Here is a 27,198-nt window from a genome sequence, read left to right as displayed (position 1 = left end):
GAATAACCACAAGCTGTAATAAAAAGACATTCCATAAATTTTACAATCCTCATAATAGAAAACCACCAACAGCTGGGCGATAACTGATAAGCAATATATGTATGTATGCTACATCGAAAAGTAATAAGACGAAAACCACTGATATGTACAATGTAGGATATGAAGTGAAATCGATCGTTCAACCCCCTTTTCCTGACTGCGGCTGAGAACCGGGGGCGGTTCAATTTCTCCTCATAAAATATCCACTCATAAAAACCACACACATAAACGGGCATTCCGACAAACTGTTTCATGTTTACTACATCCTAGCAGCTCTCGGTCGTCGTCGTTTAGAGGTATAGTCGATCATCATCATCCTCATCCAGGGAGAGAGCATTGGGACCGAAACCGAAAATCACTCATCATAAACTCTGGGTATACTTATGTAGTATGTTTGACCGCCTTTATGCTTCGTCCCCAAGTCCCCTAAAGTTTTCCTTTAGCAAAAATCCTTCGACCGACGACAGACCACTTTTCACCGAAAAGATGGATCAACGGGAAAACCCTTTCACCCGAATAGAGAAAAAAAAAATGATGGAAGGAAAATCAATTCCAACTCATCGGATTGGGAATTCTTTTCCTTTCGGTTCGGAGAACTTCACCGAAAAACCCCCCAGAAAACCCCTTTTGTGCGTATGGATCGGCACGCTTTTTTGCTTCTGCCGTTTTTTTTCGAGACGGCTTCTGTTATGCATGTAGGAGGATTGTTTACAAGTTTCGAGAGATTTTTCCTCGGCCCGAAGGCCGTTCTTGGAATGGCCTCCATCCATTGCGCCAATCCTTTACTGTGGGAAGGTTTCGAACAAAAGTTGGACATATTTTGCTGGGTTTTTTCTTGGAATCGAAATCAAAAACTGAAACAAAATCTTTCAAAATAAAATATGATGGATTTAAAAAAAACCTTCCTTGATCTGAAAAAGCTATAACTTTTATGAACCTTGCCAAAGGTTAGAATCCAACAAGTTTTGTTACCAAATAATGATCATTTGAAAAAAAAATAAACAATTTAAACGATTATTCCTGTATTAGGCAACACATTACGGACCGCGAAAGAAACACCGAATTTCGCTGCTTTGAGTCACGGCAAATGTTGTGTTCAATTTTGTCTACAAAAGTTTAATGATGAAATGAAGCAAATTTGAGTTATGCTTCTAATTGTAGAACACTTGCGGCTAGCGTAAAAACGAGATATCTCAAATTTGGTCCGCAATGAGTTGAATTTAAATCTATAAAAGAACCTTTCAGGGTTAAAAAGACTACATGAAGATTGTTCGACATAAAGGTTTCCAGAATATTCCCGCACGCTTGAAGGCCGAGAAAATCCGGGCTATTTTGTCTGGCTAAAATTTGGCAGAATCCAGGCGTTCGATTTCAAAATTTGCAACCCAAAATCTGGCAATATTTGAGCACATTTGATCAACATCTAGATTTTACTGAAGTAGAAAAACACATGAAATACCTTTCATTTCATCGCATCATCATAAAAATTTAGACAAAACTTGCTCAAAAAATTTCGTTTTTGGACTCGATATTGATTTTACAAATAATTTCAATAGATGCGGACTTTTTCAACGAAACCAGGCCATTCCCAAATTTAGTATCAAATCAAAATTTATCAAAACCGAGCAATGTGGCAAGCTAATTCTAGATTAGGGTTGCCGGAATTCCGGACTATTTTATTATAATACCTGTTCAAATCCGGGAATTCGATTTCCTAATGTTCAACCCAAAAACCGGGCAATATCTGCGCAAATTGGTTGACGAAAATCAATACTTTAAAAACACTTGAAAAATTTTTTCATCACATTTAAATCGTGTTTAAAGTTTCCAAAAACCGAAGATGATTTTTTTTTTTTAAATTGGTCAAGAGATTCGTTTTTGTCACCGAAGTCCAAAAATATGTACCTCTTGCAGTAAATTAAAAATATAACTTTTATTAATTGTATTTATTAATTTTGCAAATAAAATGAATTAAACCTGGCAAAATCCGAGCACTTTTCAACGAAACCAGGGAATACGGGCCGAACCAGGCCATTCACAATTTTTTTTTATTAAATATCCGGGCAAGTCCGAATTAAACCGGGAAATCTGGCAAGCCTTTTCTAGATAATATTATCTCTGAAAAATGTTTCTGCACTTTCTTTTTTATAATTATTTTTTGTGTGTTTTATCTAGACAGAAAATGTAAATATTTTCGATTTATTTTCCATAATTCCAGGTTTGTTTATTGAAACATTTGACTTATAAAGTTCCATTTTGCCGAGAGTATTCACAAATATTTGATTTCATAGACTTTAAAACTGAATGCGTCTTAACATTTTCCGAGCAGTTTTTCACAATTTCTTTTTAAATTAGCTAAACTGGAAATTCTTTTTTAAGACAGGCAATTTGTTATCAAGGAATAAATCACTATTATAGAACGGATATCTTTCTATCTATTAAGTACAAGGTTGCCAGAATGCCCTGTTTTATCTGGGTTTTCCCAGAAATTTCAAATTTTCTTTATTTGCGAAATCAAACAAAAATCAATGTGAAATGTAACTTTTGTTCAATTATGCCTTTGAAACAAAATTTACCTACTACATCTGTGGATTCGTCAAGCTGCATGTTGGATTTTGAAGTTCTCAATCGCTTTCAACATCTTCAGTCATGTCACAAATTCGCCAAGAAACCGTATTGTCAGACATTGGAATAGAATTTACCAACTCCACTGTTTTATTATCAACCATGATACGGACGACTTCTTCAATACAAGGTTTGATTAAGTTTTCAGCAAAAGTATGCGCTTCTCCAGCTTTTTCAATCGGTAGCTCACTAAGTTCAGCGCAAGAACAGCTCAATGAAAAATTGAGTGTTTTGCACGCTCATTCTTGAAACACAACGCTGTTCGCTTTGAGCAGTGCATTTTTAAAATCCAGCATTCTTTGCCAACATCCCTGCAGGGATACAGCCGCCAGAAAAAAAAGTAAACAAAATTTATTCGTTCGTACTATATGCTCTGTGATTTTTTTTTCTCATATTTCGATAAAAATGAAACGACAAAAAAATATCAGAGTTTTTAAAATTGGTTTATGATTTTCGTTGCGTTCGTCGCGGAGCACTTTAAAAAGCTTCGCGAAGCACGATCTGAAAACCCCTGCTCTAGAATCTTGTCTTGAGTCGAAAATATGGAAACATACATAAGACAAGATCATATGAAACGGGACAGTTCGGCGGAAAATCTGTTTCGACCTCATTTATTTCCTGCACTGCCAGTTAAAAAAAAATCCTCGAAGTCGCCACTATTAAGTAAAAATTCAATCGTGCTGTTTAAAAAACAATTCAAACCTTTAAAAAACCTTATGACTTTTGATAAACCTTTCGAAAGCAAAATAATTCCAAACCTAGCTTAATTCACAAAAATTATAAGGTTAATTGTTATCATCGTTTGCTACAGACCGTAAACTCGGGGAACTTTGATCATTTTCTTCATTAATTTTTTGAATACATGGAAAAGGGTTGCACTTTACATTTTTAAAGCATTTACCGGGGAAAGATGTTCAGAGCATGATCGAATGATCATGGATTGCAGAATATTTGAATGATATTATTAGCTTAAAAAAAAATATCACAAAATTAGATTAAAAATTTTGGGATCACTTCGAATTTCAACATCTTCAAAATTATTGATTGGGATGCATTAAGGATAGAAAGCGCATAAACATCAAAACAGTAATTTTGATTGAGACTAAACTGGTTTCTGATGTTTGCTTTAGAAAACATTTGATAATCGAAAGATAAATTATGATGCATCATTCATTTAGAACAAACACTTTACACATTGCTAGTGATTTTCTAGCTACAAAAATACACGAAATTTTACCTTCGTATAGTTCTCAAGACCCTCCCAATTTAAACATTCCCGTTTTTCTTGATTTTTTTTCCATTTTGAAGAGTTCCTTGCCGTATGTCTTATACAGGCTTATTCTTGGTAAATGTTCCTATTTTTTAAATATCAATTAAAAATATACAAATGCTTCGGAAAAAAGTTGAACATTAACATAAAACAACCTGTTTGCTTCGAAATGCTTTAATTTGTTTACTCATTCAAAAATCAATTTAAAGTAAGGTTGCCAGAATTTTTCCAGCACGTATCCGAGCCGAGCAAATTAGGAATTTTTTTATCTGAAAACTTGAAAAAATCCAGGCATTTAATTTAAAAAAATTTTACTTAAAATCCGGGCAACTCTCCGGTAAACTTGATTAAACAAAGAAATTTATAACTTAAATTTGAAAAACACTTCAGAAATAGATTTTTTTTTGTCAAAATTCATCAACAGCCTTCAAATCGTATTTTGAGCTTCTAAAAAACTGTTATAAATAATTTTGAAAATCCACGAGCAACACCGAGAAATCGAGCCGGACTGGACTTTTCCCAAATTGTGTATCAAATATTCAGGCAATCTTGCAAGCTTAATTTATTGACTTTCGAACGTAGAAAACAGTTTTCAGATATTTCAACTTTGGACTTAGCAAGTGATGATTATGAAGCAAGTTAATTTATAAGAAAAATAAATCTTTTTAAAGACGAAAGTTACTTCCGAAATATGCTTGTGAACATTCAATAAACCAAAAACAAAAAGACTTCGGCAAACAAATTACCAATGTGCACATGGCCTGGTCAAACCAGCTACAGCAAAAAAAATTCGACCGATAAAAATAAAAACAAAAAAAAAACAGACCCAAACGTTCCGCTCGACAAAGATCCGAAAGCGTGTTTATAGAGAAAATAATATGAAAATCGATAAAATTTTAAACGGATGAATGAAATGCTTTATGGGGGTGTATTTATACCTCATGTAACTTGGGCTTAGAAGCTGAAAGCTGCTCCCTCTTTCCCTCAATCTTTCTCCCGCTCTAGTGTTATGCTGTGTTAGATGTGAGTCTTGCTTGACGTTTATCCGAGAACCAGAAAACAGCAGCACATACCGATAACCCATGGCCGTAAGGAGAGGGAACCGTTTTTGGTTCGGTCCAGGAATGAAAACACCACAACATTATTCCCGGAAGAAGCAACCCTAAACGCGTAATATGTACGAGTACCTACTATGGTACACCGAGAGCTCGGATCGAAACACAGAAGAATGTGTCCTAGAGGGGTTTCCCCGTCATCATTGTCGTTGTTGTCGTCGTCATCATCATCATCATCGTTCCTCCTCATCCGATCCTAGAGCATTCGTCGTCGTCGTCGTCTTCATCATTGGCACCAACCCTCTAGCTCGATCCGGAAGAATCCTTTCAGCTCAATGACGATGACGATGCTGACGACTAACAATGGCTCGAGATGAATGAGGGAGGGTTAACGCAGCTCCAGTTGGTCATCCGTCCCAGCCTCAGCTCAAGCCGTAGGAGAACTTGAAGGCTGCTGTCATGGATACAAAACGTTCGTTCTAGGGATCCTGGAGCAGATAAGCCAACAGCCAGCAGCTAGCTGGCGAAAGGGGTTCCGATGCTTGGTTTGGTTCCCTCAATTTCTTTGCTGCCGGCTTTTTTTTTATTATTGGATTTTCATTTTTACATTTTATTTTCTCTGTACGCTTCTGATGATAACAGAGCTAACTGGTGGTGGTTTCCACAGAGGGAAGCTGTTTTCAATGGTAAATTTTTCCTTCCATGTGTCCCAGGTTCGGTCCGGGCGCAATCGATCATTGCGATGTTGCGCTGACATATCTCAGACGTTCAAAGACCTTCCAAAGGAGATTGTTTGGTGCAGTTTAGCTCCTTTGGAATGTACAGTATGATACATGAAAAATACGAATATTCGTTATCAAAAACTCTTGTCTTGATATTTGTATACATGATTAAAAAACATGATTTAATAAACTTATCAAGAAACAATAACTCGATGTGTCCACTTCCGTTCTCAACAACTCTCTCCAGGCGAGATCTAAATCGGGAACATATCTTCTTTTTTATGTTTGGGGATCGACTGAGTATTGTGTTTTTCCTGGGAAATTCCGGCTTGCAGTCTAAATATTTATTGTGTTGAGTTAGTTATCGCAAGCCGTAATTTCCCAAGAGGTACATATCCTAACAATATAAGCCTCTGATATTGAAGTTCACGCCTCAGAGATAGAAGCCTGCAGAAAATATCCACTTTTGTGAGAGGATCCACAGGCCTTCGCTTGAACATTCGCCCTCATCAAAAAGTCGATAGGGTATAAATCTGGACTGTTTGGAGGCCAAAAATCCTCCGGCCAAAACTTCACATTCTCCTCCAGTCAGGTTTGGGTCCGTTGCGAAGTATGAGTACCGTCAAACGGGGCATCATGCAACAGCGGGGTTCGATGCAACATTTATATAACACTACATTGAATCAATTTTTAATTTAATGTATTGTAATGAAGTTATCTTTTTATGATAACAAAATGATGATGACATAATTTCTCGCATCTTAAGCTAGTTGTCTTAAATTTTTTATTTTTATGTAAAATTTGAAAAATCGAGCAATAAATGTCAAATTTTAACATGTTTTGAAGTCGAAAAAAAACTTTACCCAGTATGACGGATCGGCTTGATAAAATTGCCTACAAACTTTTTACAGGTTTCCTCATGTTATACCAACATTGTTGGTGTAAAAATATTTTTCGAACAATCACCCAATTTTTTTAAATGAATATTTTGAAAATTCAGTTAGGTGTCTGGGGTTAAATGCAACAAAATGCAAATCAAAGAAATACCTTGTAAATCTCGTTTCCATGTGTTGGAATATGAATGTTTTGCATCACGCGTTTGTAAACATTAAAATTTCATTCATCCAAACATTTATTTTTATGATTTCAGCTTGTAGAATTTTTCGTAGTATTATTTAGCCCCTAAATGTATGCAGCATCCTTATTTTCAGAAAAAATGTGAAAATTTGTTTTTACAGACCCGAAAACTACTGCAATTGGTGTTGTCATACGTAATGGTCTTTAAGGCATTGCAAATATATTAAAAACTATGAATTTTCGTACGTGTTCATAAGATTTTTCATTAAAAACAAAGTTTGTTGCAAGTTACCCCATTTTCTAAGGAGGGTGAAAATCGCATGTTTTTAGAAAATTAAAAATAACTGAAGAAACCAATAATTTTTTTAACTACGCCAATTTGATGCCCCAGCATCCTTGAAACTTTTGATGCATAAAGGATACGATTAACTGTGAACATAAGTTTTTTAGAAGCCATTGAAGTTGAAAATTGTTGCATGTTGCCCCAGTTGACGGTATAAGTCCTACCACAACTCAGCGGGATGTTTAACGGAGATAACTATAATTTCATATTTTCTGGAACATTTTCAGCCTACATGGGTGAAATATAACGATCCTCACGTGAAATGAACAACGAATCAATCGAAAAAAAACTCTCGTCTGAGAACACGTCGACCAGCTGCTATTTCTTCAACCTAGACAGAAATCTTTCCGAGCACTCAAGTCGCAGTACTAGATTCTATCTGTTATCAAATAGCGCTTCGCTCTAGGCTTGGAAAGTGCATTTAAGTCATCTTTAACCAATCATTGCACGTAATAATTTCCGATATTCGCTTCCTCAGCCAGCCTTTGGATTGTTCTCTCTTTACTTCGCTTCACTTTCGTCTTGACCAATTCTATAGTGAAGGAGAGAACGTTTCACGCGGTAAAAAGTTGGTAGCTGGCAATCTACAGCCGCCGCAATTTGCTTGGGAGATTTTCGGGCGAGAAGCAAACTGTGTACTTCTTGCCAGAATTTTTTTAGCACGTATTCGAGCAATTTTATCTAAAAACCTGGCAAAATTCTGGCATTTGATTGAAAAACTTTCGACCAAAATACGGGCAAATTAAAAACCAAGAGATTACTCATTCAGAATCCTGACAAAATCCGTGCATTTGATTTTAAAATTGTCGACTAAAATTCTGGCGATATCTGGGCAAATTTGTTCAAAACCTAGAAATAACTCATCAAAAATTAAGAAAAATAACTTGAAAATAATTTTTTTTTTCATCAGAATTCATCAGGAGATTCTGAATTGTATTTTAAGCTTGCAAAAACCTTTTAAATTTATTTTTATGAAACTTGATCAAAAAATTTGGTTTGGGCGCATAAATAAAATAAATTACAACACAATTTGTTTTCATAAGTTTGATTTGAGAATGATAATAAGAAAAAAAACCCGGGTATCCAAGTCGGACCAGACTTCGGATAAAGCCAAAATATCTAGCAACCCTATGATAGCGTTTACTGTACTACTGCATTATTTACGATAATTTTCAGATGAAATCACCCACGAAAAATATCCTCAAAAATCATCAAATACAACCCAAACCAGACTCATGAAAAATTCGCATTTTTTATTGGTCATGCTGTAGTGAAGATGATATAATGGTTTTACGACATTTCATTGCAATTTTAAAAATAATAATAAACATTTTCAGACTAAAATGTCTCCTGGAGAAACTTTTCTAAACTATGATTTATGATTTCAAACACCAAGCTTTCTCGAAAATAACTCCTACGACCAAAGTGTGTCATCAAAGGTTTAAAAAAGTGATAATTCAAATGTTTGTTATTTTTCAAGATATCGGCCAGTATAGGCTTATTAGCGGCGTATTGAAAGCAGCGAAATGAACGATCTTTCCTCCTTAAATATTAAATTTGAATATTGTTACGGATAGATTTATTTGAGCAGCGGCTAGACCAGCCAAGGCAAGGTACTCTAAGAGTACGGAACCTCAGGGCCGGCTGGCTACTGGGTAACCAAGGACTTTTCGGGTAAAATACAACAAATCGGGAAATTCATGTTACTTTGCGGTTTTATTGATGTTTTTATGTGGCGTGTTGTCTGTGTGTATAAAACAATGTTCTGTGTAATTTGTGGCGTGTATTTGACTCACTAACCGTGATTGTGCTGCAGTTGCTGTAGCGTCGCGACGTCGTGGTTCCAGAATCCCAGTTCCGGAAGCAGGAGGGCCGTCAATGTATTGGCGTATTGACGGGGTGCCGAAACCGTCGGCGCCAGCGGGCGTTGCTGGACTCGGTCGTTGCAGGCGTCTTCCTTCATAGGCTTTTAATCGGTCTGCCCACGAGAGTGCCCCGTATCCGGACAGACCGAGAAGGGAAATTCTCCTTGATGGTTAGAGGTCCTCAGACCCCGAGAACGCTGTTGATGGTCCTTTACGTTGAGGCGCGAGACCACAAGGGATCTGCGGGCCGAACCGTGAAGAGGTCAAACCGGTATTCGGGTGAATTCCGTGGACGTTCACAAACACTATACAGAAACTTGACTACACTCACGGACGCCTGGTATAGAAGAGAGCGATTTTTACCGAAGCAAGCTTCCTTTTCGCCTTCCATTTTCTCTTTTTCTTTCCTCCTTTTCCTCCTCTGTTAATTGACAGCAGCCAGCAGTAAAATGTAGCCTACTGTGGTGCTATCTTGTTGTGAGACTGGACAAGGAACATGAATTTTCTAGAGCTAAATATACAAAACTACAAAATGAAAACAAAAATCAAACGATTTGTAACCAACCGGTTACAATATAAATACTTCTTTAGTTAATCATCTTCTTTAAATGAGTCATCATATTAAAGAAAAAATACAGAAACCAAAAACTCTCTAATTTTGAATATCAAACATCTTCAACTTTAAAAATAATGAAGAATATTAAAAAACTTGATGCACAATATTTTTCCCGATGGAAAGCTTTCAAAAAGCAATTAAAATTTGTATAATTGGCTCGGAAATTCAGTTCGTGATAGGTTGATTAAAAATATTTTAACAAAACCTTGAAATATAACCATTTTTTTTTAAATTACAATGAAGCCTGACTTATCGATAACTATATAACTTATGTAATGGAATAAAACAAAATTATTTGAACTCTGAATCAAAATTTTTTATCGAAATTTGCAGTGAAATTTGGGTACAGTCAAGACTTCGAGAGTTAATCTTCTTCTTTAAATGGGACTTCAGATTCAAGAAAAAAACATGAAAACAAAAAATTCTTCAATTTGGAATATTTATCTCAAATTTCTTCAATTTTAAAAACAATGAAGAAAATTAAAAATCTTGATTTATCTCCGATTTTGTCACCCCCATGATGCAATTTAGGGTGACAAATTGGGGAGAGTGACAAAATCGGGTAATATTTAAAAAGCACTCTTTTTTAATTATTCTGTTCAAACTAATCAGAAAACATCATTACTGCGTCATTTAACACAGTGTAAGTGTTTTTGTGTGCTATTAGTTGATAATTTTTATTGATGTTGATAATCATTAATGCGTTAAGTCGTTATGCAAGATTCATAAGATTGAATCGTAAACTAAAAATTAACATATTAAAAATTTAGCATTTGTTAATATTTTTTCCAAAGCATGCAAAATAAAAAAATCAATTTCGATTTTATGAACATCGTAATTTAGCCAAAAAAAAAGTATTTAAACCGGGGGATTGCAATAGAGAGAGTATTCTTTGTATTTGGAATGACAATGATCATAATTCCACAACTGTTGCACAATTTGCAAAAATTCGCATGTTTTCTCTTTCTCTCTGAGCACTTGTATCTCATTTAAATTCTTATTTATTCATTTTTCCGCACAAATCGCCACAGTTTACTACAATTTCAATCATTGACTGCACAATTTGTGTGATTATTGACGTATCTTGTCTCTATATCTTAGTCCCCCGATTTAAACACTTTTTCATCGCTCTTTTTAAAAGATTTAATTAGAAAAAAAGAAGGCATTGAACAAATTAAAGGTCATTTTACCGATACTTTTGACTAGTCTTGAGTGTAAATTATCGAAAATATCAAATTTGATGTGTATAAAAGCAGTGTTTGCAAATCACATTTGTCAAAATATAAATTTATGTTGCTTTATGTTGCAAAATATATTTTTTATAGAAGTGCAAGTGATAGGATTGTCCATTATTCAGGCATGATAGAAAAAACTTTAACCTTTAATGAACAACTTTTTATTAAATGAGAATTGCTGTTATTAATTTTGTGAAATAATAACACTTCAATTCGAATAACTCAACCCAACAGGTTTGATGTAGATATAAGAAAAGTTATGGCCCATCAAAGTTTGAAAAATTATATGTGAAATTCTTAATTCATTTTAATGCGATTTTGCAGATTTCTTCCAAACCTTGATTGAGGGGCGTAGAAAGGTGTTTGTAATTCATTGTGTTCAAAAAAATTGTTCAAAATTTTCAAATCTGAAAAAATTACATCGATTTTCCGAAAACTACTTTTTTCATAAATTTGATTTCTACAACTTTTCCGCATCTTTGTTCGATATCTCAAACATACGTTAAAATATTGTAGTAAAAATACCATGGACAAATTTCTTCTAATCTCAAGAATATTTGGTGTATCTATATCACCCAAAAATTTCCTCGTATTTTGAAATCAGTTGGATTTCAATTAGTTAATATTATTATTAGTTAATTAAAGAGGCTTTTAACTTTAACTAGTACTTTGTCCTATGAGAAAAAGGATAAAAAATGCACAACATTAGGGGAGAATGAGGATACTTGATCCCTGGGGATACTTGATTCCTTAGCTATATCTCGAAACTGGAATGTCTTACAAAGATCAAATGTTCTAGAAAAATGTGCCAAAATGAGCAAAACAACAATGCTTGTAATTTAAAAAATCTTAACAAAATAATTGTTTGAGTAATTGAGCTTTGTTTGAAAAATATCACAAAATGTAACTTGAAGATCTTTTTTCATCACTTTAAAATGTTCCTTACATGGGAAAATTATGAAAAAAATATTTGTTCCAATGTATCAATCGTTCGAGCGTAAAATGAACTTCATTATGCCATATTTTCAAAGTAATGGAAAACTCTCAATTTTTTTCAGAAAAAGTTTTCTAAAATGTTGATTCTGGGTATAATTGATCCCCTAGAGTTGGGTACAATTGATCCCCCTTCCAAACGGCATATTCTTCTTCTGAATTGATCGTTCTGATTGCTGATTACGAAATTACTAATATTTATCCAAAAACTAATATTTATCAAACAATTGTCTGAAGAAGAGAGCAAAAATAATTAATTTTCTCTTAATTATAAAAAATAGCGCCTTTAAGTATGCAATGTTATTAGCGTTGAGACAAAGTTATAGAATTTTCTTCTTATGTCTGCTATAAATTGTGAAATGAGAACAAACATGACCAAAATAGTCAATTAACATTGTATCTTGGGGTTTTGTTTGATTTTTATACAAGGATTAGGGCTTCCTGAATAAAAGATCAAGCCTGCTTCAATAGGGGATCAAGTCTCCCCTAACTTCAGAAAAATCGCAGTTTTTTTACTCCCACGAAAATGCTTCTAGTTCATCAACGGGTATAAGTATCGTTCTAGTTTTTGGAGCATAGAAACTTGAAGTTACAAGCTGTCAGAAAATGTCAAAGACGGCGAGTTACTTATTTTTTCCTAAAAGATATGGTGAAAATGAGAAAAGGGGATCAAGTATCCCCACTCTCCCCTACAGTTTTCCTAATAAATTAGCACTTTTCAAAAAATTTAACAAACTTTCTGATTCTAAGTTTGAAAAAAAAACAAAACAGAAGTAAATGAAAAAAAAAACAAGAAAACTGAAAACTTCCCTGAACTGATAAACCCTCAGTTATATCTCGTAACTGGAATCTCTAACAAAAATCTAATGTACAAGAAAAATATACCAAAACTGAGCTGAACAACAATGCTTTTATCTAAGAAAACTAAAAAACTGTATATTTTCTGAATCATTGAACTTGAAATGAAAAAAAAATACAAAAAGAGAATTAAAGATCTTTTTAATCACTTTCACATGAACAAAATTTATCAAAAGTATTCCAATTTTATTCCAATATGTGAATCGATGGTAAACTCTTGATTTTAACAATTTTTTTTCTAATCTGTTACCTATGGGTTCAATTGATCCCTTAAGTTGAAAAAAAAACATGTTTTCAACTTAATAAATTGTGAACACATTTTAGCTCGATATACTTTATATTTATTCAAAAACTATTGTTTATCCAATGGTCTTCTGGTGGAAAATCTTAACAGATTGTTTTCGTGAGAAAAAAAAAAGTTTCCTCCTTGCAGTATGCTATAACTATGTGATTTAAGACATTTTTCAAAATTATCTTAATCTAAGACTTTGAAACTGAGAAGTTAAAAGTGATATGGCTAAAAAATAGTCACTTTTCATCTTTGGACCAAGGTTGCCGAAAAAAATCTGTGTTTAACGGAAAAAGTGTCTGACTTTCTGTGATTTTACTCAAAAGTTTTGTTTTATTTTCCTGTGACGCTTTTTTCATGAATTTTAATGAAAAGTTATGAAAAATAAGGTGTTTTAACAATTCACTTCAGAAAAATCAATAAATATTAAGAACTTTATCATACTTTTTTAAATAAAATATTTAAAATCCTAAAATCTTATTGCATTAAAAATTCTATTTTGAAAAAAATATTTAAAATTTGTGAAATCTGTGAATATTGCGAAAACTCTGGGTTCCGTGACACAGATTTTGTGATAAAAGTTTGCCAAAAATTCTGTGAAATTATTTGGACTAGTCTGATTTATGACAAAGTTGACTAACGATTTGCCAAAGCAACGATTTGGAGCATTGATACAGGCCCCTTTCGTTTTTGGAAATACGTTCGAGAATTTTGTGTTGCAAACATCGAAACGTGTCAAATTGAACGGCTTTTTCCATCAAACTAATGTTTTTATTATTTACTTAATTTTTCACCAGTTTTTGATAATTTTAAAGTTTTTTTTTATGTTTAGAGAGTCACATTTAGGTCGTTTTTTTATTATGCTTCTTTTTATATATTTTTTGTCATTTCTTTTTATTTGTTTTGAAGTTTAATGATTTTTTTTTATGTTTTCGGTGTTTTTTGAGTGTTTTATAATTAAAAAAAATTGTTATTGTTGATATATTTAATCGACATTTAAGAACGTAAAAACGTGTTTATGGTGTTTGTCTAAATTATGTTGGTCATGTTATAGTGAATGCTTTATGGTAATGTCGTACCAAAAAGCCGTTCGATTTTGTCCCATATGCCAAAATTTAATGATGCCAAAATCGAATGTTGCCAAACTACAAGCTTCTGAAATCTAAAAAAAACGGCGAGTTGCTAAATTTTCCAAACAAAGATATGATAAAAATGAAAAAAGGGGGTTAAGTATTCCCAGTCAACTAGTCAAATTTTTAGTGATTTTGAGACCGGTCTCTGGAAATTTCCTAGATTTTTCACAACCTTACGAAAATTTTGTTCTCTGTGTTCTTCGTGTTTGGAAGTTACCTCAAACCCCTTTAATAAAAATGAAACGTTCTTAAATATTTTTCATGTACGTATCTTACCTTGTCAGATTACCCGGTTTTATCCGGGTTTTCCCATACATTTTATACAAAATTTGGGGAAAGTCCTGTCCAACCCGGAAGCCCGAAAAAACCCGTATTTTGCCCGGGTTAAATCACTTTATTTGTCAAAGAAATAAAAAAAAAGCAAAACAAATGATGTTGTAAAATTGAAATTTTTGAGCAAGAATTATAAAAATAACCATGAATGAAATCACGATTTTAAATCGGCTGAAAAGATTTGGTGCTGTTTTTTCATATTTTTCTTCTTGATTTTGCTGAGTAATTTCTGGGTATTGACCAAATTTTCCCGGATATTGCTCGGAAATTCGAAATCAAATGCCCGAATTTTTTCAGGTTTAAAACAAAATAAAGAAGATAACTAAATTTAGTATCTCTTTTATATTTTATAAACTTTAAAACTTAGGCTAAAAAAAGTTTTTAAAAAGTATATCTTCACAAAAGTTATTCTTAATGAGATTTTTTTTTCAATTTTAGTTTATGAAACTTGTGTTGTTTTAATATTTTTCATTTGGACAAAATTCTAAATCAATATCATAAAGAATTTCGACACAAATGATACAGTAACTTTATTAAATATAGTATTTATGATCTCAAATCAAATAATTTCTTATTTCATTCTGTTTTCAATAAATTATTCGTTCGATTTGACGTGTTAGCTGCAATGAAGTAAATTCAAACAATTAGCTCCTTTCTTTATCTCATTCGAAATATTCTTATTCTGTTTAATTCTAATCTTTATAAAAATATTGTTGGGTTTATATGTAAATTTTTGGAGAAATCGATATTTGTAGCAACCATGCAAAATTAATCCCAATCAACTGATGCACAAACATCGTTGAGAGAACTTTGTCCTATTTTCAGGGTATGCTTAGTGTTAGAGTAAGCTTCAAATTGTAAAAAATAGAGATTATTTTCAGCCATTTAAAACGGATTGTAATCCCGTGCGAGAGCTATCATTATCTCTGTTATTTTATTTATATAAAACTCAATATTTTATTAAAAAAAAGCCTTTGGTTCCCCCTATCCAATTATCACATCGGTTGAATTTTTATTGCGATCTAATAAAATTTCGCCCCCTCACTGCCAATTGAATCTTTCGCGATTATCGTTGAAAGTTTGCCACCAATCGATACCGAAGCTGTATTTTTCCAAAGGATTTAATTGCCTTTTTACGACTCTGATCCAAGCTTTTCCCCGTCCAAACAAAGCAATAACTGTTTGGGGGAAAAACATATTACCACGATTTTTAATGATGATTAAACGCGCCCGTTTCGAAAACTATAATTGCATAACCAAAGCCGGGGCAGGACATTTCGCCGTTTTTCCCATCGTTGCACTCACTCGGTTTTGCTGCTGCGATTTAGTGTGTTGCATCATCGCCTTCGTTCTGTTCTGTTCTGTTCCGTGCTCCCCATTCGCTTGCTCCCCAACCAATCCGAAGAATTCTCCCCGGTGTTTGTGTGTCACCAGCAGCAGTGAGTAGAAAGGCTCGGCAAAACGGCCGTTTTTGCGCTCTTCCATGGTGTGTGCGCAAAAATTCCTGCCCACCCTTGAGCAAACAAGGTGGAAAACGGAGGAGGAGAAGGAAACTCCCACCCTACTCCCTTCGGGAAAGCAAACAAAACAACAACCTACGACGGATGGCAAAGCAACTGCCAAAATAACGAAGGAAAAAACTCGGCCACAAACTGCATCACCAAATTGCCTTCGTTTTCTCCCGCTTTCGGCGTTCTCTTGTTTTGCGGATGTTTTCTTTTTTCGGCTTGTTTTTTCAATGCTGTTTCAGAATTTTCCTTGGGTTGGGTTGAAGTAGTGATATCTCGTCGTCGTCATCATCATCATGCTCAAAACTGGTGCTTGGCTCTCAGAATATTTCATCCAGTCACTCTGCTATGCTGGTGTTCCGAATTGGAGCAGCAGCAGGTTTCATGTTTTCTGCTCACTCTCCCTGTTGGATTTTGGCTCTCCATGAGAAGGATGAGCAAATTTTCCGAGGTGGGTTGGGGAAGCAGAAGCAAAAGGCCTCCGGTTTACGGTCTCTTCCGACTCCGATTCTACCTTAAATGTTCTATAGCTAGGACTGTTTAGGAATAAGAAAACGGCCGAGAGCCAAGAACCATAACCGGTAAAGACTACGGCACGACGACGCCGACGCCTCTGTACTTTTCCGCTCTTCCGAAGGCCTAGCTTCTTTGGGGTTTTCTTTCTCCTCTTAGTGATGGTTTTGGTCCGTTGGGCAGAGCCACAGAGCACCGGAGGCTTCACATTGGACCGGATTGGGCTTTTAAGTAATATGAAAGCCAACGGAACTGAAACTGGAGCATTCCCAAAAAAAGACGGAAAGGCGTTGGCACTTTACTACTGCACTTCTGCCACAGAATATCACTGCACACAACACTTTCGTGTGCTAAAATTTCCTCACAAGAAACGAATAAAAAGGCTTCCACTAGCTGGAGAGTGAGCAGAATCGGATTTGTTGCTTTTGTCGTTGCTGTTTGCTGCCGCTTTTCCGACTCCAAATGAAAAGTGGGTGGATCCTTCCCATGTTTAATGTTTTCCCACACTGATTTTCCAACCATATGGCTACTGAATATTTGATCATCTTTCCCCGAGTAAGATCAAGAATCTTCTTAAAACATCTACTCGGAAACCTTGAACTGACAGACATTTTTTCACCGACAACCAAATTACGTCACTCGACATCAGCTGATCCTAGACTAGAAAACGTGAGATGCGGGAATCTTCTTCCCCCCATACGAATTGAATGGTCGCTTTAAGTGAATGAAAAATAAACGCTCAAGCTAGGTCGTTCAAGTGGCGGTGCTGATAAGGCCAAGCGTTTTGCGGAACACGCCAGACACGCAACGTCGACGAGGAGGACGATTCCAATTCCCCTCTTCGCGCACGGTGTGTGTGCTATTTTATTCGAAACCGGAATGAATCTTCCGACCGACTACGTAAGTAGGTTCACGGAGGGAAATCCATCAAAGAGAGGAGCAGCACCCGGCCAAAATGCAGGGAATAATGTATTCAAGTGCTCTTTGGAAGATTACGTCCTCCTGTCAGGTTGAATCAGGCGTGTTTTTCGAGCGGCAGCACCGGAGGCAGCTGGAAGAATGATATAAAAGTAATCCGGTCGAGTTGGGTCGGTGAAAAATCGATAATCGCGCGTTTGCAGCGGTGGATTCGTTCAATCTGACGACGGTGGCGATGATGGATTTTTAGAACCGGTTCGGAATGTTACTGGTTATGGGTTTTCAATATCGGTCAAAAAAACTGGGCATTGGATAAAAGTTTTGGGCGTTTGCAGTTCAATTTATTAGCACAATCAAATATTTGTAACCTAAAATTGGTTAAAACGGGTGTTCTTCAGACTTTTTCTGGCACATTACTCAAATTTATCGTAATTTTTCAGCCAGTCTCAGTTTAATTGGGACAGTTTATGTCCATTAACAAAACCTGGACATTGCTTATAGAAAAAGATTCATATTCGTAATGAATAAGAACTCTAAGATCTAAATTATGTGGTACTGCAAACTCTAAAAATTTTAGTTTTTTGAACTCTGATTTTATGACGTCTGAGTCCTTCACATTGATCACATAAATCTTAATGCTAAACTCTTATCTCAGCTGAATTCTGAACTCTTAATTTTCAACATTTAAAAAAATATAAAAAATGAAAAAATATATTTTATTTAAATTTAAAATTAAACAAAATAATTCAACGAATAGAAAAAAAAAACAAAAAAAAATTTAAACAAATTAAAAATAAAAAAAAAAAAAAAATTTAAAATTCAAATAAATTAAAAAAATTTAAAAGTTAGAAATATAAAAAAATTTAAAAAAAAACTCTGTAAAGACTTGTCCGGAGGTCTGGACTACGAACAACCAAGGAATGATTTTAATATTATTTGCTCAAGCTGTCCTTCCAACTGGCTTGAATTACAAAATTTAAAGTACCGTAAAACGGGGTAACATTGATCACCGGGGTAGCTTTGATCAACATGACATTTTGCCTCATAATCATCTATAACTTAGCCTGTAGTTTGAATTTTTGAAAACTGTTTTCTACATTTGAAAGCCTATTTATTGAGTATCAAGAAGGGAAAATTTGGTTTGTATTTGAATTTTTTTTATGTTAGTAATAATGTAATTTCAAAATCCAAAAATATCTATTTTTTCCAAGGCTTGCAAAAAAGCAGCTTTTCTGATGACTAAATATAATTTAGAAGCAAACGGGATGTTGAAAATGAAAGAACAACTATTTTTCTTTGTATTTGTACAGTTTAAGTGCTATTTTTATAGTTATTTAATTATAATTTTTTGATATTTAAAAAATAACGACATTTCCCAAGAGTAAGCCCGTATTCGACAAATGGATAGAAACCCTATAAAATCGTTATCTTTGAGGAAAAAATGAAAATGTAAATAGAAGGAGAGCCTAGGGGAATGTGTGAAGGTAAAATTTCATTTGTATTTTGAAGTTCAAACTATTTAGCAATAATTATAATTTTTGCACCTAAATGTAGGCAGCATCATAGTCATTTTTTCGGTTATAAATATTTTTAAAATAAAACGTTAAAAATCAAGGTTGAATAGATAAACTAGCATTAGTAAATATTCTGAAGGTGTTTTTTATCCTTTATGATAAAAAAAACTCGTTAAAACCGTCAGAACAGAGACTGATCAATGTCACCCCAAAGCATCAAATTTTGAACAAAGACGAAAACGATTTTTAAATCAAATTAAAAGTATTCTAATTAATTTCTGCATCCATGTTTTACATTCATTGGAGTCCAGTACTGGTTTTAAAAATATAAAACATGCCACATTCCCCTTAACAGAAAAAATAATCGAACTATATTGAAAAAAGTAATCAATCTTACCCCGGATTACGGTACTTGAACTGTCCTCTAGACTCTCCTTCCAATTATAAGCTGTCCTATCAACTTGTTTGAAATTAATATTAAAATACGCTTCGGCTGTCTTCTCGAATCGCCTGTCATTTTTGGCTGTCCTCTCAACTAACCTTCCAATTTCATGCTGTTCTCTCATCTCGCTTGAAATTTCAGTCGGTACTTTCAGACTGCTCTCTTTACTCGCCTTTCAATGTCAAGCTGTTCTCTCAACTCGCTTGAAATTCCTATTGACACTTTCAGGCTGTCCTCTCAACTCGCCTGTCAATTTCAAGCTGTCCTCTCAACACGCTTGAAATTTCTATCAATACTTTCAGGCTGTCTTTTAAACTTAGCGTCCATTTTCAGGCTATCCTCTCAACTCACCTTCCAATTTCAAGCTGTCCTCTAAACTCGATTGAAATTTCTATCGAAACTTCTAGACTGTTCTCCCAAATCACGTTCCAATGTCAGGCTGTGCTCTCATCTCGCTTGAAATGTCTATCGATACTTTCAGGCTGTCCTCTCAACTCGCTTTTCGATTCCAAGCTGTCCTCTCAACTTGCTCAAAGTTTCTTTCGATATGCTTATTATTACGAGGAATGAAACACTTCTAGATAGACTGATTTAGGTCAGCTTCAAAGCTAAAATTTATTATAAAAATTAGCAAATTGTAGTTGGATAGTTAGTTCATTTAGTGCTTACATTTTAGTGCTCTCCTAACCTTCTTCAAATTTCCAACATGTAAAAGCGAATCCCGACAGTATGTACAAAAGTCTAGGATGCTTTGATCTAACTGAATTACCTGTGGTTTAGTAATTGTTAATTTTAATTGTTTTGATAGGATTGTATATAATACTCACGGTTCTGCTCAATATAAAGAAGTAATTATAAAGTTACTGAATCCTGTTGTAAGCCAGTGATACAAGCTAAAATAGTAGGGTTATATTAGAGCATTGAACTCATAAGCTCGAAAATGGTACTGAGTTCTTGATAGTTAAATTTAATATTAGACTTGCCTGAATGTTATGTCATTCGCGGAATAGTATCCCTAGCACTTACTCTATTTAACTAGATAATCTTCTTTTTAAGAAATTATAAATAATTCTACACCTCGTGATGGCACAAGACACGTTCTCGACTTTTAGCATCTGTTTTCGTACTCCTGTTACGATGACAATTATCGACGGTTCCCTTTTGAAGATGTCATCGCCTAGTAGCGAGGGGATGCTCGTTGTCAACACCTATCAATAAGCGCATACTACTTTGCGGCGTAACACTTATGCTGCCCTCTCAAATCGCCAGTTAATTTCAAGCTGTCCTTTAAACTTGCTTGGATTTCTAACGATATGTTTGATACTTTCAGGCTGTCCTCTCAACTCACCTTTCAATTTAAAGTGGTCCTTTCAACTCGCTTGAAATTTCTATAGATATTTTCATGCTATCCTCTCAACTCGCCATCCAATTTCATGCTGTCCTCTCGACTCGCTTGAAATTTCATATTTTTCACAGGATTCTTTTTTAAACGGTTTTATTCTCAATGATTTTTTTAAACGATTTTCTGGAAATAAGACGATTTTCGAACACGTCAAAAACTGGTTCTAGACATTCCAGCTTTTTTCCAAACCAATCTTGGGCTGTAAATTGATTCGAACGTTGCTTTCCGACAGAAACATGTGCCGGAACGGCCACTTAGAGACTCTGCGGAAGTTCCGGAACAAGCGTGGCTTAAATCCTAAAACAGATCAATCCAAAACAAATACTTGAGCTTCTCAATTTCACTCTAATCACCTCAGAATAGTCTCTGAAAATGATTCAACAGCATTGCATTTTATTTCAACTGCTTTTCAGTGAATGAATTGGAAAATACTCATTTTTTCACGATGGTTAGTTGACAAACTGGTTGATTTTCAGGCAAGTTTGTTGAATATAAACTCAGCGTGAATCGATGACCAGTAATGACCACATTTGTGTACTTTTTCGAATGGATTTTTTCAATAATTTCTCGTTTATCTTGATGACAAGAAATTACCTGCCATGGTCGCCAAATGTGGAGACTCGTCCGGAGATCTGAAGCCCGGAAGCAAACCTCTGAACTCCAAACTCTGAATCCTGAACGTTTGTATCTGGTAAACTCTGAACTCTGTAACTTGAGCCTTGAACTCTAAACTGTGAACACTCAACTCTGAACCTTGAGTGCTTATCACAGTCAAGCTATGTTTTCCAAAATATGAACCCTGAGCGCTTAGCTTTGAACTAAATAAAATCTGAATTCTAAGCTCTGAAACCTGGACATCAAACCACCAAACACCCTGAAATCTGAATTCTGAATTTTGGATTCTAAACTCTTAACTTTGAACTTTGAACTTCGAACTCTAAGGTTAGAAACTTGAATGTGAGCTATGCGCTCAGAACTCTAAACTCGGAGATCTAAGCTTACAGTTGCCAGAGTTTTTCCAGCATGTGTCCCGGCTGGGAAAATCTAGACTGTTTTTTTAAACCTGCAAATTCCGGGCAGTTGATTTCAAAATTTTCAATTCAAAAACTGGGCAATATCCGGGTAAATTTGGGAAAACCCCGGAAATTATTCAATTAAAATTTAAAAGAAATCATTACAGCACTTAAACATTTTATTTTTATCAAAACACGTCACCAGATTTTTTTGTATTTAGAGCTTCTATTAAATCGTTCATGTTCATTTTGACAAAAAACGAAAATATATGTAGTTACTCGATTTGAGTATTGAGTTCGTTTTTGCAAATAAAGTGAAAAAATTGGGCAAAATCTGGGCATTTTTTACACATAATCCTGGCAAATGGGCTGGGCTTTATCATTCCTAATTTTTTTACTATAATCAGGGCAAGTCCGGATGAAACTAGAAAATCTGGCAAGCTTAACGCGAAACTTTGAACTCTAAACTTTTATTCCTTTGAGCTGAACCAAGATCTAATCTTCAAACTCTTAATATTTAGTAGGGGAAAGTCGGGTAAGACGGACACAGCGGGTAAAACGGACATAATAGTAAACAAAACCAACAAAAACTTTTAGTATTCATTATTTGATGTAACTTTCTCTACTCATAAAATAGTTCATAACTCGCAACATTTTCGAAAACTCCAACCGTTTCCAAAGCTGGAGTATTTATTAGGCTTCTCTTGAGCCATCTGGAGGAAAATCAGCGAATTTTAGCCGAAGAGCTTGAGCAACAATCGTTTTGAAAAAAAAAGTTGCTTTGGCGGGTAAGACGGACACCTGAAGGTCTGGTAAAACGGACACATAAGTTTTTCCAGACATTTCAAATTTTCCATCGGATTGATCCTTCATATGCCTTCAAAATACCCTGGAAAGAGCAATTGTCGGTAGAAAAGCCCTTGCTATCTGAAACAGGACATAAAAACTGTAAAAAAGGATCCCTGGTGAAGAAAGCGCCTATAAAATTCGGAATTCCGAAACTACATTGTTTCGCTTCCGGATTCGGATCAGTTGGTTCCATTTTGGTTTAAAATGTTCTCAAATACTTAACTCAAAAAATATATACTTTAACAGTAATTTTTTCGGAAAATGTACCTTTTATACGCAGTGTCCGTTTAACCCGATCATTTTTGTAAAGTGCAATTTGCAAGCATGTTTTGAAAACAGTCTTGATGGAGGAAATGTACTAATTCCAATGGTTAATGCGATAGCAAAAAACCTAAACTTCCCATCTGTACGATAACTGCGATGAGAAAAGCAATATCTAATTTTTCTATTGCGATTCTACTTTAGGGTGACCGTCTTATTCGAATTTTTCCCATAGATTTTTTGTATTCTGAACTGAACTTTAAACTTACCTATTTTTTGCCTGTGAACTATGAAATCTGAACTCTTAGCTCTGAACCCCGAAATTCAAATCCGAACCCTAAACTTTGAACTCTTACTTCAAAACGCTGAGTTCTTAGCACATAATTAAAAAAAAAATCTAAAATCTGGACACTGTACTCTGAGCTCTGAAGTCTGAGACCTAAAATCGTTACTCATCATTTTAAATTTAAATCTTTGAACTCTGATCTTTTAATTCAAATCTAAAATTTTTTTGCTCTGAACTTTGGTCTCTGAGTTCGGAAATTAGGTTCCTTAGTTCTTAACTTTGAAGGGAATTTGAATTTAAAAGTTTGAACCCTCTGTTGTTTTAATATTAGGCCAATGCCTTGAACTAAAATCACTGAATTCTAAACTGAGAACTCGTTTCCCTGAGGTCTAAAATACGATCTCTAAACTTTAAACTCTGATTATAAATTTTCGACTCTCAGCTCTGAAGTTTAAACTCTGATACTTGAATTTTCAAAAAATAAAATACTGAATTGTGGGCTCTGTACTCTCATCCCTGAGATATGAAGTATTAACTCTTAAATCTCTATTATAAACACTGAATTCTATTCTAGACTTCGAACTATGAACTCAGGACGCTGCAACACATCTTTTATCTCTGAGGTCTGATTTTTAACTTTAGACTTTGATCTATAAACTCTTAACACTTAGCCTCAAACTTGAATTCTAGATCTTCAAACTCTGCACTCTTTACTTTGTACTCTAAATCATGAATTTTGTACTCGCAACTTTGAGCCCAATGAAACTTGAACTACTTTCTATATCTCGAATTCTGCTACTTGGAACTGTGAACTTTATTCTACGAACTATGAACTTAAATTTTGGACTCTGAACTGGGATCTATCCTTAACACATTGTTTTTTAGCATTTAACTCTAAATTATATTCAGAGTTCAGAGTTAAGAGTTCGAAAATGATATTTCGCTCATCCGGAGTATACATATTAGCCACATGTAAGCTTCTAATTCATAGTGCCATCTCTATCCCAGTCCTACTTCTCTCAAATAATGAGGTGTTGTGTGTTCGCTCTGTTCAACTTCTGTAATTTTTCCTTAAATTTTCTACCCATCTTTATCAATTTTTTATTCTGATATTATTTCTCCAAGAATAAACCTTTCACCGATATGCCGAAATTGAAATTTACACAAATCATTTGAACGGTGGCTAACTTGTCTTAGAAATGACATTTCAGAATTCAGAGTTTGAGGTTTGCTTATCAACTTAGATTTAAAGCTTAGAATTTGATGTTCTTAACATGGCGCTCAATTTTCAAAAATTAAAATTCAGAGTTTCAATTCTAGAGATCAGAGTTAAAATGCATAGTTTTTAGTTTAAGGTTGCCTGATTGCCCGGTTTTATCAGGGAAATACAAAATTACACTTTGGCCCTGCCCTGTTGCCCGAATATCGTTGAAAAAATCCCGAATTTTGCCCAGATTTATTCACTTTATTGAGCAAATCAAACAAAAAGAAAACAGATTGCGTAGTACTATTTTTTTATACATATCTCCGAAATATTTTTATTTTAGTTTAATAAAAACAATTATTAAACAAAGGTTTTTGGAATACTAAAATGCGATTTAAAATCTGACAATGAGTTTTGATGAATATTTTTGAAAAAAAATTTTTTTTTTTTTATTTCTGTTGAGTAATTTCTGGGTTTTAACAAAATTTTCCCGGGCTTAGCCTGGATTTTCAGTCATCAATTTTGAAATCAAATGCCCTGATTTTGCCAGATCTATTATATAAAATTCTCTTGTAACGGTGTTTGTAGTACTACTCCTCCGAAATGACCCAACCGATTGAAATGAAATTATTTTTAGAATATTCTGTAGCCATGCGAATCGGTTTATATCGAATAAAAACAACAAAAAGTCGCATCAATTGTCCGTAATCATTGAATTTGTAATAAGATGAATCAAATTAAAGTCATGGCCTTCAATTTTTTCGAGATTTTCTTTCCTTTGGGCGCCGAGCGGGCGGTTTGTTTTTCATCTCCATGGTTGAGGCGTCGCCAGCAAACGTCGAGAAAGGATAGAAACCAAGGCAAAGCATACTGATTAGTTGAAATATTTGGGCGCGCATTTCTAAATCAAGCATAATTTCAATGCATGTGGTGGCGATATGAAGCCTAGATGTGTTTTTATCTATTCGATTCCTACATCATTTGTACAGCACATAGTAATGCATGACGCCCAGATTGATATTTTGCCGATCAAATCAAAACCATTTAAACGATTTAAAAAAATGTAACTAATTTAAGTTCAGACGAAATTGTTGTCTGAAAAATATGAATTTAGTACTGATGCATATAAAATAATGGTATGACTCTTTGCGGACATTTAAAAACTGGAAGTGGGAAAATTTACATACAATTTTACAATTCAATACCCCTAGAATCATTTTTCGAACATGTACAAATGTGCTCAACTGAAGATATAACTGAAGATAAGTGCTTTTAAATTTACAGAACAACAACAAAATCCGTTGAAGATGAACAGACACTTGAACTGAACAAGAGCCTGTCCTTCAAAAAGGATCATACACGATTGAAGTTTATTTTAAGGTCTAATGCAAAGATTTTTTTGATTTTTTGCAAGCTTTAGTGAAAGTTATCATTAAAATAAGAAGAATTTTCAGTTAAAACATACATATATTAGAGGCTTTAACATAGAACAAGTGCAAACGTTCAACATTTACAAAAAAAAATGTAGACATTATTTCTTCATCCATAAATTCGAGCCCAAATAAAAAATCGGACTAAAAAAACTCAACTTTTTTGTCAAATCATTCACCGAAAAACGGTTTACAGGTTCACTGTTTGTTTACACAGAATTCAAGTACTTACTAAACATAAACGTGTGTTTTTGTTTACTATATTTTGGCAACAAAGACCAGACTTTAGATCCGCTTTTTTGTGATTGATATTCCAGAAACATTATTCTTTTGAAAGTAGAAGCAGAATTTTTTTTGATAAGTTTTTATTATGATCTGATAGTGCCGAAAATAACCATTAACTCCTGTCACTTCACACGGTAAAACAAGTGGTAGCGCGCCTTTTAGCCATTAAACATATACCTTTTAAGAATTTTTTTTCTCCGAAAAGGTCAGAAAGGGTATCCCAAGTGTTGAATCTGAAGCGGATATTCAAAATTTTTAAATGTCTTTGTCAATGAAGGTCTCATGGTAAGTATTCAGTGTTCAGTATTCAGTGAAATTGAAGTACCAATCATTATTTCTTTCTGGAGAAAAACTGCAGTTATATCAATGAAAGTTGATAAAAAAGACAAACAGGAACAAGTATTTAATTCATTTTGAAGTCTTTACACTGACGCATCTAAAAAAGAATAAAGTGTTTCCACTTGCATCAATAAATGGGACAAATGTATACTTAGATATTTCTTTTTGAAGGAATATGAAAGTTGAACTGTGATGATAGCCGAAAGACACTTTAATGTGTTCAAAGATTTCGAGGTATATTAACATGAAAACTTCCAGAGAAAACGAATGAACTCATGAAATCATCGTAGCCTTAACAGGTTAGCTCTTTTCGATCTTTTTAATTTTTAAAAACTTGCATTTCAATCAAATGTTATTGAATCTTGAAAATATAAAATAATGTTAAATAAAAATAGCAGATCACCTCCAACACTGTTCAGGAAATTTTTAAATCAGAACACCCCAATGCTTCAATAAGAATCTTTAAAAACAATGGTTTAAATTGGCAGATATGTCCATTGGGATAAAAATCTAAATAAAAATGCCGTAATTCGGTTGAAGTAAAAAATCTAAACACATTCTTCCCCCATTCAAAACTGATCGTTTTCTTGATTAATTGGGTAAATGTTCAAAGAATTGTTTTTTTTTTAAGAGGAGAAATTACCCTGAATTTGTTTTATGAAATGAATTTGCGGCTTTATCGGTGAGGGTTAAAGAGTTGAAATAAAAGACGGATAGAAGAACAGAAGAAAATTCTAAGGTGGTGAAAAGAGCGAAGAGCATTTGAAATAGAAGCTTGACC

The 27,198-nt window shown here is 34.2% G+C and overlaps 1 protein-coding gene and 1 long non-coding RNA gene across 12 annotated transcripts in view; one reads left to right on the top strand and one right to left on the bottom strand.

Moving 5' to 3' along the window:
* Window positions 1–27,198, top strand: part of LOC129755262 (CUGBP Elav-like family member 4) — a 568,631-nt gene that overhangs the window by 11,555 nt on the left and 529,878 nt on the right. The window lies entirely within an intron of this gene.
* On the bottom strand, window positions 19,903–20,393 carry LOC129755264 (uncharacterized). Its single transcript, XR_008739221.1, has 3 exons — window positions 20,176–20,393; window positions 20,018–20,117; window positions 19,903–19,956 (listed from the first exon to the last, which is right to left on the bottom strand). It is a non-coding gene; the product is annotated as an uncharacterized LOC129755264 (long non-coding RNA).

Source organism: Uranotaenia lowii, chromosome 3 (genome assembly GCF_029784155.1).
Source record: "Uranotaenia lowii strain MFRU-FL chromosome 3, ASM2978415v1, whole genome shotgun sequence".
In the NCBI taxonomy this organism is placed as follows: domain Eukaryota; kingdom Metazoa; phylum Arthropoda; class Insecta; order Diptera; family Culicidae; genus Uranotaenia; species Uranotaenia lowii.
The sequence above is the reverse complement of the archived record's forward strand: the minus strand, read 5'-3'. Positions and strand labels throughout refer to the sequence as shown.